The 19,742-nt window shown below is 39.0% G+C and overlaps 1 protein-coding gene across 2 annotated transcripts in view; it reads right to left on the reverse strand.

The window, feature by feature from the left end:
- LOC149311003 (monofunctional C1-tetrahydrofolate synthase, mitochondrial-like) overlaps positions 1 to 19,742 on the reverse strand; it is a 185,099-nt gene that overhangs the window by 48,357 nt on the left and 117,000 nt on the right. The window lies entirely within an intron of this gene.

Below are 19,742 nucleotides of genomic sequence, written 5' to 3' on the forward strand. Positions count from 1 at the left end.
GGTGGTGCAGTGGTTGACTCAGCCTTCCATCCTTTCCTAGGTCAATAAAATGAGTACCCAGTTTGTTGGGGGCAACTGGCTTACAGATTGTAAACTACTTAGAGAGTGCTGAGTACATTGATAAGCAGTATAGAAATGTAATTGCTATTACTGTTGCTATTAGGTTAGGTCATCAAATATCTCTATTAAATATCATACATACTACTGAAAACAACATGTTGCCAACTAAGAAAAATTAGATATTTTTCCCTCCCATAGTCAAAACTCTTACTAAATGTCAAAAATAAAAATACATATAAAAAGGATAAATGAAAAACAGAATGCATATATATGCCATAAGACTTTATAATTAGTTATATTTCAGGGCACTGTTTTGGTGTGTGTGTGTGTGTAATTGTCAGCTGTGTTTTTTACAAGGGTTAAAACAAAACCCCTCATCTGTATAAATTTGTGCCCTGGTGCTGTGCAGCCTCCTCTCTCATGTTGAACTGGAACTGGGTATACTGGCTAGGTAGGGTCTCTGAAAGTTGTGGACTAATAACACCTGGAGAGCTGCACAGGTCTCACACCTGGAATAAATCCTGTTGGATCAAAGGGATTTGCCTGAATGTTGTCTCACCATCCAATTGATTCAATGGATCTACACTACTCCTCTCGAAAATATAACTTCTCCATCTACAAAAGATTCTCATTTTTGAAATTGCTCTTTTCAATCCATAGAGCCTTTGAAGCTAGCCTGATGTCAGCAGGCAGCACTACCTATCTGATTTATTTTATAGTATACATGTTAATTTAAAAATAATAAGAATGAGTTTTGTGGCAAAGCAAAAATGCCCCTCTCGAGCACCTCACTACCCTCTTTCCAAGAATAAACTTGGACTTCGGCAATTGTACATGACTACAAGTGCTTTGTTTCAAACTATTTTTGTTAGCCATGTTGAAGGAAGAGATGGAACAAAACTGAAATTAAATACATTTCTTCCCTGGAAAAGAGGAAATGGGATGAAGAGATCCTTTATACCACCACTGACCAAGTATAAACTAACACAAGTCATCTCCCTGTCTAACAGCCATTGTTGCAGCTACATTTCACTTCATGAGGAAGGATCAAATGCCTGATCTTCACACCAGAGGAAAAACTACAGCAGGATGCCTTTCTAATCAATAATACAATTGATTAAATGGTGAATGGCTTATGGTGCACTATGTCTGATTGCTGCACTTATGTCTGAAAAGCACTTACAAGGTCCCTTAGATGAAAAGTGGTACAAAAACATAATGCTTCATTGCTTTCTTGTGAAATGACAGGGCTTAACCTGATCATTATCCAGTTCAGAACCCCAAGTATCAGTTTGCTTTTTAACAAAGTGAGATGGATGAGTGGGGAATCTGATAAACTCGCACTGCCCATTAAAGCTGCAATATGTTTACTGAATGAAAATAGTAAGATCACTTACATCAGATCACCTTTGCTGCTGCACTATTCCTCCCCTCCTGCAATGATCTATATTCATTCAGATCCTAACCTCTAATTTTGCATCATTGTTTTTGTCTTGACCTGTTTATGATGCCTGCCAAAGGTATTTTTCAAAAGAATCCGCAAAGCAAACATCTTCAAAGGCAGTTAGCAGTTTGTAGCTGTCAATGTCACACTTTATCCTTGTCCCTCAGTTTTAAAATCAGTCTGCTTCATCCTGTAAGAGTGAAGCTGCCATGAAATCAAATTTCATTCACTACATGACATCACCTTTTGATGTGTGTATGTGGAGGGGGGGTGTAACTGGTGTAGTTTAAATACTATAATCAGCCTCATTGCAACTATATACTTGTTTGTTACTTTATTATAGGAACCAGATGTTTTTATATTTTTGCATCTGAAACAAGAATGTTATTTTTGGGATTCATATCAATAAATAACCATTTGTTAATGGACTCAAATTTAAATTCCTTTCTGTGAGCATTGTTATCACAAAACTGCAACACTGTGACAAACCACTACGTTTAAACAACAGGGCACATACTTGATTCATTAAAATTTAGTCTATAATTTTGTTGTTTAAAAAAAAACCCTGACATTCTGGTATAATTCTTACACCCTCACTCTCCCCTTACTTTGTTAATGCTGAGATAATTGTCAGATTAACATTATGGATCTCAAATAATTCTTAATTCAACTAAGGGGTTGTATACACTGGCATCTTTGGCCGGGTTGGGGGCAGAGTTGGGGTGTAGCGTCTACATGATGCATGTCCCGGCTCTGCCCACAGGCTGGCATGATGCCACATGCTGCACCACACAGTGCATGGCATCACAGTGCTCCCATGGCACTGTGTCCACAAGATGCAACCACGAAGGAGCACTATAAAGCCATGGTGCTGCAGCTATTACACCCTGCAAAGGGCAGATTGGGGCTACAGCATGCAGTTGCTGCTGCCCCGATCTGGCTTCGGGTAGTCTGCACAGCCCCTAAGTCTCTGATTTGATTTGACAAAAGTGACTTGGAAAAATAAATAAGTCAGTGTGGATAACAAGCAATACATAGTGCAACAGTTACAGGAATCTAAATGATTAACCAGGTAAAAGAATAAACCAGAACAAACACAGAGATTTCTAAGCTTTTATTTCCTTGGATATTGCAGGAAAAGTGCTTAATGAAATCCATGCTATTGAATAACTTGAACACATTGTCTGCTTCACTGCTAAGGTTTAACTGGATAGGATGATGTCACTTGCATGATTTCAGACTTTTGCATGAATGCCATCAAATACAGTAAAATCTAATAAATGGGATAATGCCTCAGGAATATCATGCATATAATTTCTGGCATTCGTGAAGCAAGGAGAGGTTGTTGATCTGGCAAAGTTTGCCACCATAAAATTAGGCCTCTTTTGTGCCTCTAGAGTTTGCTACCTTAAAATTAGGCCTCTTTTGTGTCTATTGTTGCAATACTTGTCACCTGTGATTGCAAAGGAAAAGGAAGACTTACAACCCCCCTTGTTAATATAAAATTTGAGTGCACACACCCGAAGTCCTAATGAAGAAAAATATTTTACTATTTGTTGTCAACAAGCCATATAGAGTTCAGAGTTGCATGCTCCTTCAGTTTCTATTTTACATATTTTTTTAAAATATGAGAAATGTGCTGATGTCCAAACAAACTAATCACATCTGAGTGATAGCACTTAAATCAAGCTTGCATCAAATTTCTACAGCACAAATGTTCAGAGCAGCACAAATTACTAAAGAAAGAGTCTTGATCACTGATAGGCAACTCAGCTGCCTCAAAGCAACTGTAATACAAAACCCAGTTGGGGGTCCAACACAAAAACAGGAACTGATTTATCTATTCTGGTTTGGTCAGGCCCCACCTGGAATACTGTGTCCAGGTCTGGGCACCAAAATTCAAAAAGGATGTTGAGAAACTGGAGCGTGTCCAAAGGAGGGCGACTAAAATGGTGAAGGGCCTGGAAACCATGCCCTATGAGGAACAACTTAGGGAGCTGGGGATATTTAGCCTGGAGAAGAGAAGGTTAAGAGGTGATATGATAGCCCTGTTTAAATACTTGAAGGGATGTCATATTGAGGAGGGAGCTAGCTTGTTTTCTGCTGCTCCAGAGACTAGGACCCGGAACAATGGATGCAAGCTCCAGGAAAAGAGATTCCACCTCAACATTAGGAGGAACTTCCTGACAGTAAGGGCTGTTCGACAGTAGAACACACTTCCTCGGAGTGTAGTGGAATCTCCCTCCTTGAAGGTTTTTAAACAGAGTCTGGATGGCCATCTGTTGGGGATGCTTTGATTTAGATTTCCTGCATGGCAGGGGGTTGGACTGGATGGCCCTTGTGGTCTCTTCCAAATCTACCATTCTATGATTCTAGGATTTCTCATATATGTGCATACAGTGGACCCTTGTTATACGCTGGGGTTTGGTTCCAAGATCTCCCATGTATAACAAAATCCGTGTATGCTCAAGTCCCATTACATATAATGACATAGCAAAATGGTGTCCCTTATAAAAAATGGAAAATCAAGGTAAATTTATACTTTTTTGTAACATTTTCAAACCGTGTATGCTTGAATCCGTGTATAAAAAATCCGTGTATAAGAAGCGCCGACTGTATTCACATACACATTTTGTGGAGAAAGTGATCACTACTTGTGATTGTTATTTGGAGTCTTTATCAAGTGCTTAACAGTACTCCCAATTTCAACTAACTGTACTAAAATGCCTACTTGTAGCACTTTCTACAAATTGCAGGATATTTCATATACTAATATTATTTATTTATTTATTTTATTTTTATCCCACCTTTCTCCAAAGTTGGGACCCAAGGCAGCTCACAACACCCACACACACACAGATTAAAACAACACTTTAAAAACAACTAAAATAATTCAATTAAAACAGTAAAAAGTTTTAAAAAATATAACATACGAAATTTAAATATACAGGTTAAAAATAATCTAACCCAACCCCTCATTCCCCAATAAAACTGGCCTGCATGATTTTAAAAAGCTTGCTGGAATAAAAATGTCTTTGCTTCCTGGTGAAAGGACAGCCGGGAGGGAGCCAGCCTAGGCTCCTGTGGAACAGAGTTCCACAGGGTAGGAGTAGCCACTGAGAAGGCTTTCTCTTGTATCCTCAGCAAATGAGCCTGGGATGGTAGTGGGACTGAGAGGAAGGCTTCTCCTGAGGATCTTAGGGTTCTAGATGGTTCATATGGGGAAATACGGTCTCTCATAGTCTGGACCTAAGCAATGATAATAGCAAACTCATTCTGCAAGGAGATATCTGTATATACCTGAAATAGCAACATCTACTTCAAAAATAGCTAGAGGGAGGGGGTTTGAGGTTTAGAACCCCTGTTTTCATAGAACCTCCATGAGGACTGATCATGAGTCTGTGGATTCTTTGGGACATGGTATAGGAAAATGGAGACAGATAATCAGCTATCCTGCAAAGGAGCACAGCAGGCAGGCTGGTATCTTAAGGAGAAGCAGGTCTTATTTGCTAAAATATCATGCATAATCTCCATGAAGAACCATTGCTAGCACGCTTTGTTGACGGAAGGAAAGCGGGAAGCCTCAATTACATTTTAGAAGCACAACGGATGATCTCACCTTTGACACTTGTGCAACAGTTAAGCAATATTTTGGCAATGTAAGTCCCTCCATGTGATAAGGACCTATAACTCTGGAGAAAAGCGTTTGAATACCTGCTCATCTATGGAAACCCACTGGGTGACCACTGGGCATGTTACATTCTCTCAGTCTCAGAGGAAAGCAAAGGCAAAACACCTCCGAATAAATCTTACCAACAAAATCTTTTGAGAGGGTAGCTTTAGGGTTGCTATAAATCAGAAATGACTTGAAGGCACAAGCTTAGAGTTGCCATAAACCAGAAATGACTTGAAGGCACACCACCACCCACCACCACCAGTCATATGGACAGAACACAAGGATTCATTATTGATGCAAATCTGTTTTCGCAAATCCTGTTGCAGCCACCCAGCAGCAACAAATTTAAATATACTTTCCAACAAAGCAATCATTCCCTTGCACATATCCTGTTGTTTCCAGTGACAGAACTGTATTTTATCCTAATACAACTGCTGAAAGGGATAACCAAAGGCAGAAAAATAGTTGCCGTTCTGGAACAGTAAAAAAGTACAAAAGAAGGGCTTTACTACTACAGTCAAAAGAAAGATTACATCCTGTGTTATTTGTATAAACATTTCTTGTGTGGATTCCCTTATTTGGAACATTTTTAAAAAATCAAGGGGAGAAGAGAATTCAAAATGGGTGAGACAGATGAGTGGGAATCTTAGTGGTTTGAGACTTAGGGGCTGTGCACACCAGCCTTAAAGGCTGGCTTGAGGGTGGAGTTGGGGCATGGCATCCCCCAGGGAGGCATTATGCGTACTTGGCACTACATGGCACGTGGCGTTACAGCACTTCTCTGGCACTGTGTGCACATGACGCAGTACCGAAGGAGTGCCTTAAAGCCACGGTGCCATGGCTATTGCCCCCTTTCCAGGGTGCTAAAAGGAGCTGCTTTTTGTGGCTCCTTTTTGCACCCTGGAAAATCCAGTTCATGACCGCAGCATACGTTTGTCACTGTCCTGATCCGGTGAAAATAGAAGTGGCTGCAGGCCACCCCTTAGGGGCGATCTGCACAGCCTCTCAGTCTGCATAAAAATGCATGGGTTTTTTGTACAGAAAATTGCATTTTATAAATAGAAAACAACATTTCTGTGTAGAACACAAGTTTTCTGTGCAGAATACAGCATTTTTCCAAAGACAGAAAATGCCAAGAGAAAATCAACATGTCTTTTTTTTTTTTGCACAGAATAAATTCCAAACTCTCTCATACTCTTTAAAATCCTTGAAGGCAATGATAAGTAACCTTCCCACATATTTCTAGCATATAAGAGACACTCAGATTTCTAACAAGAGATCTTGTCTGAGATGTATGCTTCAGATCAAGCTCTGACAAGTTCCAATGTCTTCTCTCACCAGGGTGATCTGGAGATGTCCACTCTGAAAGGAGCTTGAGTATATAAGCAAAGAAGGAATAGAGGTTGTCAGACCTTGATGTAATACACAGGCAAAGATCAAAAGTGTACAGAAGAACATGTCTCAACACAGATCCCAATGCATTACACAATGTAAGCTCATTCTCTAGGGGAATATTTGATGCTTATCGTAATATAGTTACAAGTACAATAAAACCCTTTGGAGAGATACAAGTGGTCCTCCCTGAGTTAGAATGGGCTTTTTGAATACAAGGCATTCAAACGATAAGGATTAGTAATGTAATAAGAAAGAGAAGGGGGGAAATAATTAAAAGAACATTTTTTATAATTCAACATGAATTTATAAGCGCTCTTTGGTGGCTTATTCTTGTTACCAAAAGCCAGTTCAAACAGGAAGGTCTTTTGCTGTTAAAGCTTTGATGAGTTTCCAGAAGAAGCCAGTTTAGTATTCAGAGGCGTATGTATCCTAACAAGTACATGACACAAACAGCATTTGAAACCAGGCACAGAATGCAGTGTCCTGGAAAATCTCATTTTCATTTTGAAATCAGTAATTTTCTAGTCGTTTTGCATCAAAAAAGCAAATCAGCTTGGAAAGCATGTGATCAAGTTCTAGTAAAGCTTCAGATTCCAGGGGTTCAGCAGTATTTTCAGAGTGACTAGCTTGTCCTCAATCACTTCTTTGCTCTTTGCCTTCCTCCATGACTGGCAGACAAAACATACAGATGAAAAATATACAAATCTGTAAATTTGTTTCATTCTCTCCATACATGCAGGATGGAAAATGTTATTGTTGACTTAAATAATTCTAAACAGTTTTATATTTTGTTACAGCAGAACATACAAAGAGTTTAATAATGATACACTCACAAAGAGTGACCCTCTACAAGACTCTTTCTCTCAAACATTTACATATGTACTGCTTTGTTAGGAGAGCCTTCTGGGCCCACTTTATGGATTGCCATGAAACAAGGGGAACTTGTCTTAGTTTAGTCTGTAAACAACATCTAAATAAAAATCATAAGCTACAATGTATGATGGTGGGAGAGACCAATTCATTTAAAACAAAACAAAACAAAACAGTACTCAACATATGACCCAGTAATTGGAGTCAGACTGTACTTATTATAATACACGAAAATACAGTAGCATCCTTATTCCCACCCCACAAAGATGGGCAATCCACAGTTCTCCTTCTATTTTGTTTTGAGAGAGGTGGTCAGTATTTATTAGCTTTGGAAAAGCATGATCAACAATCTACCTCAGTTCCCACTAATTCATCTGAATCTTTTCATAAATCCTTCAACCTTAAATCTGTTTAGAGACAGTGATATTTTACAATCTTCATAAAATAGAAAAGTTTTAAAATGTTCCATGAGTTCAATTGAATGATTTGCGTATCCAAATGTTTCTTCCCATTATTTCTGTCAGATTGAAAGGGCCTGCTGCAACATCTTAAACTAGTTTCTCCCGATGTATTAATGTGCTTTGGCATGTGGAAAGGTTTGTCAGGCTTGTGAATTGTCCCAAGCAGTAGACTGGCTGAAATAGCACCAGGCTCACAGGAGAACAACGAAGTCCTGGAAAAATTTATAGTATCTGTCTGAAGGATTCTTACTTGGAAGAGGAGAGACAGGAGAATGGGACTCAGCTGGGACACTGAGCTCAGAGCCTAAGCCAGATGCCTCCATTGTCAGTCCTGTGGAACCTCTGCAAGCCAGGGACTGAGCCTGGACCTCCCTGAGAAGATTCAGCTGCCCCAGGAGAACAGGGAGAACCCGTCAGAAATCTGGACCTTTGATCTTGGCTTGTTTACCAGGCTCCTTTTTTGAATTCAATCTCTGCATGATCTGGTAAGACACTATTTTGAGTTTTTAAACTCAGCTTGCTCTTTGACAGTGCCTTCTTGTTTGTTTCTTCAAACGATGACACCCCTGTGACAATGCTGTGTACTGAACAAGGCCTGATTCCAATTCGAATCCTCTGTAACTTTTGTTTATCCAAGGGATTCCACTGAATGGCTGGGTCATTCTCAAGCATAAAGAGGACATAAGGATGAAATCCTATGGAGTTTTTGAAAAGGAAATTTCCCAGGCCACCTTCCTCATAAATGCCTTGGCTCATAGGTTCTACAAAGGCCAGCCATTGGCAAAACAGCCTGTGCTAGAAAGAGTTTATATTGAACATGATGGGGAGCAAATTACACACATATTGCCTGGTCCTCGGTAGCTCTGGTGCTAATCTGAGGAAGAACAGTTTTGCTATGAAGTAAAGTATGTAGCCTGGCTGAGATTAAAATCTATGTATGAAGTGACTGCTTCCTCCTCTGATGGTACAATGAGGATACATCACCATTGGTCCAAATAGGGTTCCCCCTGAGTCTCTGGAGGACCATTAATAAGAGCTACACATGAGAGTAGACTGACAGCCAGCATGGTGTAGTGGTCTGAGCACTGTATGACTTGGGAGATCAAGGTTCAAATCCTCATTTGGCCACAGAAACCTGCTGGGTGACACTGGGCAAGTCACATTCTCATATCCTCAGAATAAAGCAAAGATAAACCCTCTCTGAACAAATCTCGCTAGGAAAACCTCATGACCTTAGAGTTGCAATAAGTAGGAAATGACTTGAAGGCATTATAATAACAAATGTAAACAGACCAGCCAAAACATCACAATATTCCAGGGTGTCCTATGGCTTGCAGAGTATCCTGCACAGCTGAAATGCCACTGCCTTGAATAGGTTTTTGGCAAAGGAAAACGTCTCAACACGACTGGCTATTGTCAGCCACCTTCTGTTGACTGTTTTCTCTGCCCTAGCCTTCTCTTTCCTTTTCTAACAAAGATGTGCCTGATGACACTCTCCTGTGTCCATTTTTATATTTTGTTTTTGCTGAGGTTCTTGAATTCCTTTCCTCTTGCACTTATGTGGTCCTTCTTGCTTCAGGACACTAATTGAAATCACTGTGGACTCACTGGGTAAGCTAAAATGAGAACCAGCATGGTATAATGGTTTGAACTCTGGACTATGACTGTGAAGACCAGAAGTTGAATCCCTGCTCAGTTCATGGAAACCTACTTGGTGACCCTGGGCAAATCACATTATCTCAGCCTCAGATGAAGGCAAAGGCAATCCACCTTCGAACAATTCTTGCCAACTCCCCCCCCCCCCCCAATGATACATTCACTATAAATCAAGAATGATTTGAAGGCACACAAGAACAAAACTAAAATCCTTGATTAAATCATTTTGAGGTGAAGCACCTTAGATCGTTGCTGGAGAATTTCATTAGCCCTTCCTTCACAAGTCCCACGCAGGACCTACACAGACCCGCCTTCTCTTCTTTCTCTTTAGGAATGATTTATAGAGGTTATGGAAAGTTACCCTCAAAGCTCTTCAGCTATCTTCTGGATTTCCATTCTATTTTAAAAGCAACTTGTGATTGTGAGACTTGTAGGCTTTCCTCTGGTGATCAAGCAGGAAGGATCACAGCCTGATTCATTGCTAAGATTTGGCCCCCACTCCCCATCTCCTCCTCTAGCCCCATGGGTATTTTTGTCTTACCAAATTTCTTCATAGGATTTTTCTAGGGCATGGAATGTAATCACTGAACAAAAGCAAAGTATTTGTTGAAATAAATTTCATAGAATCATAGAGTTGGAAGAGATCACGGGGCTATTGGGTCCAACCCTCTGCCAATCACCAATCAAAGCATCCCCAACAGATGGCTATCCAACCTCAGTTTAAAAGCCTCCAAAGAAAGACACTCCACCATACTCTGAGGCAGTATATTCCACTCTCAACAGCTCTGACTGTCAGGAAGTTCTTTCTGAGATTGAGGTGGAATCTCCTTTCCTGTAGTTTGAATTCACTGCTCCTTGTTCTAGTCTCTGAAGCTGTGGAAAACAAGCCTTTTCCCTCTTTGATATGACATCCCTTCATATATTTAAACATGACTATCATATCCCCTCATAACCTTCTTTTGGGTATTAATATCTCCCTGGAAAGAAGAGAAAACACAGCACTTAAGGACTGTGGGCAGAAATCATTTTACAAATCACTCTGTCTTCCTCTTTTGCCACTGCAAACCAGTGTGTGTTATGTGTTTGTACGTAAGGTGTGTGTGTGTGTGTGTCAATGGTGGTTTCCATGTCAGTGAGGCAGTGAATCTACTCTGGATTTTAGTTTGAATTTCAAAGGAGCTATTCAAGGTTCTAATCCTATTACACAAATAGGTTTAGCACCTAGGATAACTGCTTTATCCACTTTATCTAGCTGTCAATGATGGTGATTAGCCTCTGTGCTCCTTCTGCCTTTCAGCAAACCCCTTGCATTTCTTTTCTCTTGGATCTCTTAACCCTTTCTTTGTGCCTTCTTATTCCACTCTCCTCTAGGAGACTCAGAACCCTCAATTTGCCTATTTCCAACCTCTACAATATCCTTGGAATTGTAATCCAGTCTACTGTATCCTGTGCTGGAATTCAAATGCCATATTGCTCATAACAGTGAGTGTGATTCTTTGAGTTAATTTAACCACCTTTAGCAAAGTTGGGTTTACAGAACTGTATTTGATCCTTATATTATTACTTTAATTTGCTTAGTACATATTACACTTTTTGTCACTCACAAGCTAACTGGTTGTCTACTGGAATTTCTATAATATTTGCTAATCTGCAACTTACACTGAGTAAACTTATGTCTCTTTAGCAACAACTCTCAGCATGCATGTACATTCATTAATGCCAAAATTCAAATATTCCTTAAAAATGAGTATTCTCAGAATGCCTTAAGAAATGCCAAACATGGAAAAAATTGACTAAAACGTTATCACTTCATGTGAGTTGACGCAAATTTTAAAAAGACGAAGAGCAGATATTTTCACAATTAATCCCCTCATTTAGGAAACAGCAGTGTGGTTTTCAAATGTTGCATAATTTATTTAGTGTACAATGCCAGGGAATTTTCTCCAAGTGAAAGAGTTTCACACAACTATAGCATGAAAGAGTCAATGTAAGTTTATATTGAGCGTGATGGGAGCAGGATCAAATTACATACTTGCCTGTACCTCAGTAGCTCTGGTGCTACTCTGAAGAAGAACAGATCCCTTCCAGTTTTGCTATGAAGCACGTAGTCTGACTGAGACGAATAGTTTAAGAACAATATTGTTCAAATGCTTCTTCCCATGTGTAATCAGACTGTTGAAACAGGCTAATTCAAACTGCCAGCTATTGAAAGCATGCACAAAATTTACCCCCTTGCTTACACTGTAAGCACAAACCGCAAGAACTGGCAGTGACATACACACAGTGACACCTGTTCTGAAACATCACCTGCAACGAATGGTCACTTCATGATCACACAGCAAAAAAAGACACATATGAGCACCTGCTTACTTTCAATATCTTATATTTATCTGAAAGTCTGGGGCAATTTTATCTGGCCCTGTACAGATTTATCAAAGTTCTACTTTAAAAATTACTCCCTCAAATTTATTCAAAAAAGGAGTTGGGGAAGAAATTATTTCAAAATTTAATAAAGAGAACCTTTACACTTTCAGTATCTCTAACTTTGGTACACACTTTGGTGATGGAAGCCACTTCTTTCAGTAGAATCAGGAAGGGAAAAACTGTGGTGGGTGAGTGGGAGGGAGGAGGTAATGTATGGATAAAGAAAGTCCAACACTATTGCTAGCTTGAGAGGATTTAGCCCTATGCCCAGTGATGTAGTTTATGCAGAAGGTTAAGCTGCTATAAGGAGAATGGCATGCGTGCCCTCAGCATGTCACCACACCAGACACAGGGATGCTCCCCCATTAAAACGAATGGGGTTTGAGCTTACGCATTTCCCCCCATGTGCGGGTGGTGGTGGTCTGGAATGGATCCCTGCATATGGGGAGGGCCCACTGTATTAAATTCATTGTGTATCCTGTCCACATGTGAAGCATTTAATTTATACAGCTGAATACACTTTCATAGTTCAGAATCCTGCCTAGAGAAGGGGAAGAAAATGAGCTTGTCATCTCTGCCTTAAATTTTCCATTCCATTAATGTGTAACGTTTGCAGCAGGCATTTAAAATATTCAGAATATTTGGTATACATTATTTCAGTAATCTTGATGAGAGCCCTGTAAACAGGTCAGTATTATCACCACCTCCACATTGCATCTGAGAAACTAAGGATAGAGCAGCTTTACTAAGAACACATAATAAGTTGGGGTGGTGATAGTGAAATTTGAACTGGAAGTTTCTTGGCTCACATCTCACATTCTTGGCTAGTATACTATATCTGCAGGGAAATAGGCCCTTCTCTATGGCTCTTGCTAAGTTAGCTAGGGAATTAGGAACTGCTCCTAGAATTCTTACAGAATCAGAAGCAGTGTCAAAACAAACATCATTGTTCTTTACCCAAATGGAAAGTCAATTCACCAAGAACACTGAGTTTCCTTTCTGATGCTATTCAGTCATTACAAGCCTCATAGGATACTAATATTTATTATTATCATGTAGAAAGTGACATGAAAGAAGGCATGTAGGCTGAGTTTGGGTGCTTTTTGTTATATTAAAGTGATTGCTGCATCACAAACCTCTTGTTTGATGTCTGAAATTAGTTGGTGAATGGCAGTGTGGTAAATGTCAGCAACAACTGGGGTGAAATCAAGACTTTAGTAAATAATTCATGAGGCCCACATCTTGTTAAACCTCCCCAGTTGCTTATTTTCAACACATGGCATCACTCTCTCCATTATTGAGACTTGCATGCTTCCTTCTGAGCCCTCTGCCATTCCGTATGCCATGTCTACCAGGCCAAGAGATCCTGCATTTTAGTTACTGAAAGATCTCTAGGTCCCAGCTTTTATGTTTTAAGCATAATGAGAGTTGCAACAAAAAGATAAGAAACTCTATGTAGGAGGAGGGAGAGAGAAGCATGTACAGAAAGATGTTTAACAGTCCCATGATATGACTTTTTGCAGCATCATGGTATGATTAGCCTTCAGAGCCACAGAAATGTCCTGATTTAAAACAAGAAAATTTAAAATAATTCTGCCTGGTTTTTTCATCTTTAAAATTGGGGGAACAAATATTTGGATTTGGTGTTTTGTTTTAGTTATACAGCTTAATTGTTTAAAGATAAAACTGAAGAATAGCCTTAAGCGTAAGGATCAGTATTTATGCTTTTCTATATACACTGGGGAAAATAATAAATAACCATCACTCAGCTAAAGTCATCTATATCTTCTTCGTATCTATTCTCAGGAACAGAGCCAAGACAAAATGCACAGTTCAAGGTGCTCTGGATTGATAGGGTATGGTGCTAAAAAAGCAGCTGACTCTGCACATTTCATTTTTTTTGTTCTTATGTTCTGATTCTGTTTTCATAAACCTGCTTGTAATTTCATCCCTGTCTTTTGATTCCACAGGTTCCATAGAAAGAGAGTGATTCCTTACACCCTCTGTAGACGGATTTGGTTTCAAAATCTATCGAAGAAAATGCGCTCTAAAGTTAAACCTGTGATGTGAACCCACACCTCCATCTGTGGTTAAAAGATTTATTTTTCTCTCCACAACATGAAGCCGCTTCCCACACCGTCTTTGAAAACATGAAAGGAATGGGAGATATTTAATAAAAACAAATATGAGAAGTGCCATGCTGTCACATGAGGCACATGCTAAATCCCACTGAGGGAGGGACAAAGTGAGCTTTTCAAGCTAATCTTTATTATTATTATTAGTCAGAGTAAGAGCATGTCCAGATTTTGTTTGAAAGAAACTCAAGGACTGGCTGCAGATGTCACCTAAAATTTTAGGAGTCTTGGGAGTTGGCTGTGTACAATATACTTTTAGTTATATGAAATATTGCTCATAGTAGAACCATCTCAGTTTGCTGTGATATCTGCACCTCCAAACTGTAGTTCAAGCAATCTCCTTGTACTCAGAATTGCAGAGTAGGCTTGTGGCTTGTAGGGATTGCTAAAACCACACTTCATTGGTTTGGCTGTAATGGCAAACTGTGGCTTAACAAAAAACATGAAATATCAGATACACACTTCAGAGACTATATGTCAGCAGCTCTGATCCAACTGCATTGGCTTAAAATTTGTTTCTGAGCTCAGTTTAAGGTGCTGATGTTGATTTACAAGGTTTTAAATGGCTTGGAGACAGGATGTCGAAAACTGCTTCCTTCCATATTAGCCTGCCTAGGTTTGAAGAATTTTAGCAGAAGCTGTTACATGTCCTGCTAGCTAGACTGGTAAGCACACAAGTCAAAGCAGCATCTATATTGCTTCTTACATATAATCTGAAGAGAGCTAATAGGCCACTAACTAATATTATTTCTTTGCTTTCCTTTTTTTCCCCCTGCATGTTTTAAAAACATATTTGTTTGATAAAGAAAATTTGGTACAAAGGGAATTTTTTTGTGTGCCTTTTTGGTTTGCCTAACAGAGATATTGCTGCAATGTGGACTTTGATTTTTTTTTAATTTTTGTTTTGTGTGTCTCTGCGTGTGTGGGTAACAATCTTTCACTGCATTTCTATTCCCAATGGAAGTTATTCTTTTTGAGTATCTGGTGAGCAATCAAAATGGTATTATTTTATTTGGACTTTGGTTTTTGAAACTGGATCTCAATTGGCTTTGATTTTAAAAGTCAGCATGAGGCTAGCTGGAAAATTTTGAGATAACAAATAAATAAATAACTTTTCCAAGTTCTGTCTGAATTGTTGATTTGCCTATTTGTCAGTATGAATATGAAAATCAGGCTCATTGCACCGCAGAATGGCATGTTGTGAGCTTTATTTCTTCATCAAGCTGAAGAGACATGGCATCTTCCACAGGGTTTGTGTCATATATTTTGTAGTTTGATATTTTAAAAATAGAACTCTATAGTTATCACTGCTTGCAGGAAATTCTTCAGAAATGAGTGGGATTTCATCAGGCAGGATGCTTTCAGAACATGAGCCTTAATCACTAAGGCATGAAAGATTTGTAGGAGGGGATTGTATGGTTCCTCCTCTCTTCCCTCTCCCACTCTGGCATGGTTATCTAAGCACACTGTTAATGAATGAGTCAGTTTATTTTGAGTAATAGCCCTCTGCTTCAAGTTAAACACTCATTCTTCAAGAAAGCTGAAACACTTTAAGGAAGTCTTCTTTGATAAGACTGCTGATACGTTGATGATCTCCATATGTATTTCAATGGATATTATTTTTAAAAAATCATACACACCACTCTATCCAGGGTTCAGATGGTTTTTGTGAGCAACCCCTTTCTGATTCTAACAATGGAAAAGAAATAATAAACAGTACAGAGCCAAAAAGTTTAAATAGGTACTTGTGTGAAGACAAACATGGTTAATATGGTAAACTTCTCTCTGGTCGTCTCAAAGCTCCTTGTCGCCTGTCTGCATTTTTACAAAAATCCCTTGAGTAACTCTCATTACCACAATTTATTTGTATATCTTTCGCTTCACCCTTATTTCTCACTGCTTCAGTCCCTTGACAGCTGATGTAATACTTTTCAGATCTCTCTTGCTCTCAGGTTAATACTCTGCTCTTCCTTCTAACTGTTATTTCAACTATGCTGGAAATTTAGTTACCAACTTAACTATGAATTTACTTGTTTATATGAATCCCTTTATTAATCTAGTGATGCAAACTAAATAATGGAGTTCTTTTTCTTCACAAACAGAAACTGCTATGTTTTCAGACTAGGGAATTAAATATAATCATAAAGGAAATGGTTTAGGGAAATATAACAATAAATAAATGTTTAATATCTGCTTATTTCTTCATTACATACTAATATCCACGCATCCTTGGAAAGCCAAGACTGGATTATGGACATTTCGCACTGGTTTCCTATTATCAGCTATTCCTCTCTCTCCCTCCCCATCTCCTTTAATCCAGATTTTCAAGGATACTGTAAAAAACAAAAAAACCCAACCACCTCCTGATTAAAGTGCTAAGAAACATACCAATTGCTAATGTCATCCAAGCCATTATGTTATCTCCAAAAGGAAAGTGATTCTTCAAATCTGGAATCCCCACATCCATTCTTTTACCTAGCCTGATTGAGCAGGTTATGATGTGGATTTAATGCTGAGGCTCGGTTTGTGAACTTTTCAAGATAAAGACAGTTCCTGTGGAGTACACAGGTCCTATATTACATCCATTGTTGCCAACAAGCCTTGAAGATATTCCCTGGAATGTTTTACCAAAATCCAAAATCCCTGGAATTCCCCAGTATTTACCAGAATATTCAGTCAAAATCCCCAGAAAGAAATGAATTAAATTCCACGGATTGTGGTGAATTCCCCGGAAATTAGCAACACTGATTACATTAGACATCCCTCATCTGGTGTCCCCCAGATGTATTGGATTACAACTCCCATGATGTTTAGACACAGGAGAAAGGGAGACTTCCATTCTTCCATCATGCAGAGGCTCAGTAAATGTCTGAATTGGGAGAGGCGTCTATTAGTTCTGTTAATGTTTTACTCACCCCTGCTTTCTTCATTGCATGAGCAAAGGAATGCTGAATCAAGTAACCCTTGGTCATCACTTACCTCAGATAAAAAATTGTATGTCTGTAAAGAAGAAATTGCTATTCATGTGAAAACCTTTCACAAAAGTAAGACACTGATTTTCTAGGGTTCTTGCTTGCATGGAGAGCCTCCACATGAACAGGAATTTCTCCTCTGCAGACACATTGCTTTCCATCTCAGTAAAATAACAATGAAGGGGCAGGCTCAGTGCTCTTCTGCTCACACAATGAAGAAACAAGGATGTGCAAGAAGTGAGTAAGCCACTGTGATGTGGCTTTTTGTAAATAGCCTATAGCATAGGATCATAGGATACACCCATGCAGATAGAAGATGGCAATTAATATGAGGAGCCTACATTCACACACATCCATATGTTGAAAGGATGTGTGAACAGGTCACACTGTGCCACCCCCTTCTGCTGTTCAGATATCACAGATATCCAGCTGCTCATTTGGCAACTGCAGGAAGCGGCTGCCCTCAGGACCTCCCTCTTGTGGGTAGGAAGTCTTTGGACATACAGATAGAAAGCCCTATTCACACAACTGCAAAATGTCAGGACTCATGACAGTGGTGGTGATGGGGAAACACAGAACATGGACTTCCAGCCTGACCCAGCCATACATTTAATCTGTAAAGGCTTTCAAATGATATGCACAGTCTTCAAAGAAGAGAGTGAAGTAAGGAAGTGGTTACACTTTTTGGTTACAACTCTCAGATTTTCCTACCCCTGAAGAATTCTGGAGGTGTAGGTCAGAAAGTGATTCTGTCAAGCTCTGGAATACATTAGCTAAAACTCAATACAGAAACAGGTGCACCCAAGCAGTTATTTCAGAAAGCTTACTCAAACCTAAGTCTGTAGCTGAACTGTGGACAATATATAGATGAAGTATTAAAATTCTGTTTAGTGCTTTTGTTATTAAGAAAAGATCACCTAACCTACAATCCAATTTTACCTTGAACCTATGACTATTTACAATGTGTTAAATGGTTCCTGCTTCCCAGTACATGTGCTGAGGACTGTAATTTCCAGCAAGGTTAAGAAAGAGTCCCTTATGTAAATGGAAAGCACTTCTATGTATGTACACCTTGGTTGTTGTATGCTCAACAGGTTGTTGTATGTTCAACAGGAATGGGTTTTGGGGAAGACAATAGGATCCTGCAACAGGATGAGAAAATGGTAAAGTTCCCATTCCACATGCAAATCCATGCAGAACCCTTTCAATTCCAGCATCAGTCATTCAAATTCCACAACACTATTTGCTTTATGCACAGTGATTGCAGCCCTCTACATTTGAGGAACTACTGAGCAATACCTTGCACTAATTTTCACTAAATCGTATATAAAAGACTATTCCTTTGTTGCTAATGAAGACAGACTTCAAAGAATTGAGATTTTGCTTTTGACTCTTGGAAATAATATGGAGGAAAGGGCAAAGTTTTAAGCTACTCTGTACTATTACGCTAATTAGAAGCATATTTTGTTTCTGTGGGAAGTTGTGTATCAACAAATGTTGTACTTCATAAGTAAGCAAGATTTGGAGGATAAAATCTTTACACACCAGATGTGTACAGCTTAACATAAATGCCAAACAGGAGAATTAGAATACATGGATTCTTGAACTTTTTCAGAAAGACTGCCCTGGTTGAGATGTAAATGAAAAGCAGAGGTGTAGTTTATAAGGGGGGATGAGAATATTGCTGTCCCAATAAGAATTCTGCTCCTCCTCTGAAATTTATCTTTTAATTCCCAGATTTTTAGCATTGCAGTAACTTAAAACTTCAGTTGAGCATTTAGCAATACACTTTAGGCATCCAAGGAAAAAATGTGGGCAAAATCACCAAGGGAATCTGAGCACTGCAAATATAAGAGTTCTAGTGCAAATGGTTCCCAATCTCACTCTCTGCAATGCTAGATATTTAAAGAGTGAAGGAAAATTTCATTTGTGTGGGCAATATTCTTAGTGGGAGGCAATACTCTATGTCCCCCTGCAGCTACATCTCTGAGGAAAAGCTCCTTACATTTTATTTGTTTAACTATATCTGTATCCCACCTTTTGACTAAAGAATAGTGTACTAAGTGTCTAACAACATTTGTTAAAAACAAATTAAAAATAATTAAACAATAAAGCCATTAAAATCATTACAGAATCCAAATCATAAATATCTACACAAGTCAATAAACAGCAAAACAGTTTTAAAAGCCAGTTTGAATGGGAACTAACTGCAATGCTTAGATAAGTGCACTCCACAAACTGAGAGCAAGCAAGAGAAAGCTTGTTAAGTAGCCTTCCAAAGAGAATGGTGTTCTCTAGAGGGCCTCTTCTGAAGATCCTAATGTCCAGATGGATTCATAATGAGACAGGGAATCTGGTAGACAGCCAGGTCCCAAGTTATTAAGGGCTTTAAAGGTTAAAACCAACACCTTGAATTGGGCCAGAAAGCAACTTGTAACCAGTGTGGGTCTTTCAGTAGCTAAATAATATCTCCCTGATACCAGGCATCATTGCCTCATATTGTACAAAATGAAGCTCCCAGACACTCTTCAATGGTAGCCCCATGTAGAGGGCACTGCAATAGTGTAGCACTGATTGATCAAAACTTATATCAGTTACAAATGCGTATATGCGATTAAAACTAATGTTATTATGTATTCGAAAACAACT

The sequence above is a fragment of the Sceloporus occidentalis genome, unplaced genomic scaffold (genome assembly GCF_023333645.1).
Source record: "Sceloporus occidentalis isolate IW3139 unplaced genomic scaffold, rSceOcc1.0.p SCAF_6, whole genome shotgun sequence".
NCBI classification, from domain to species: domain Eukaryota; kingdom Metazoa; phylum Chordata; class Lepidosauria; order Squamata; family Phrynosomatidae; genus Sceloporus; species Sceloporus occidentalis.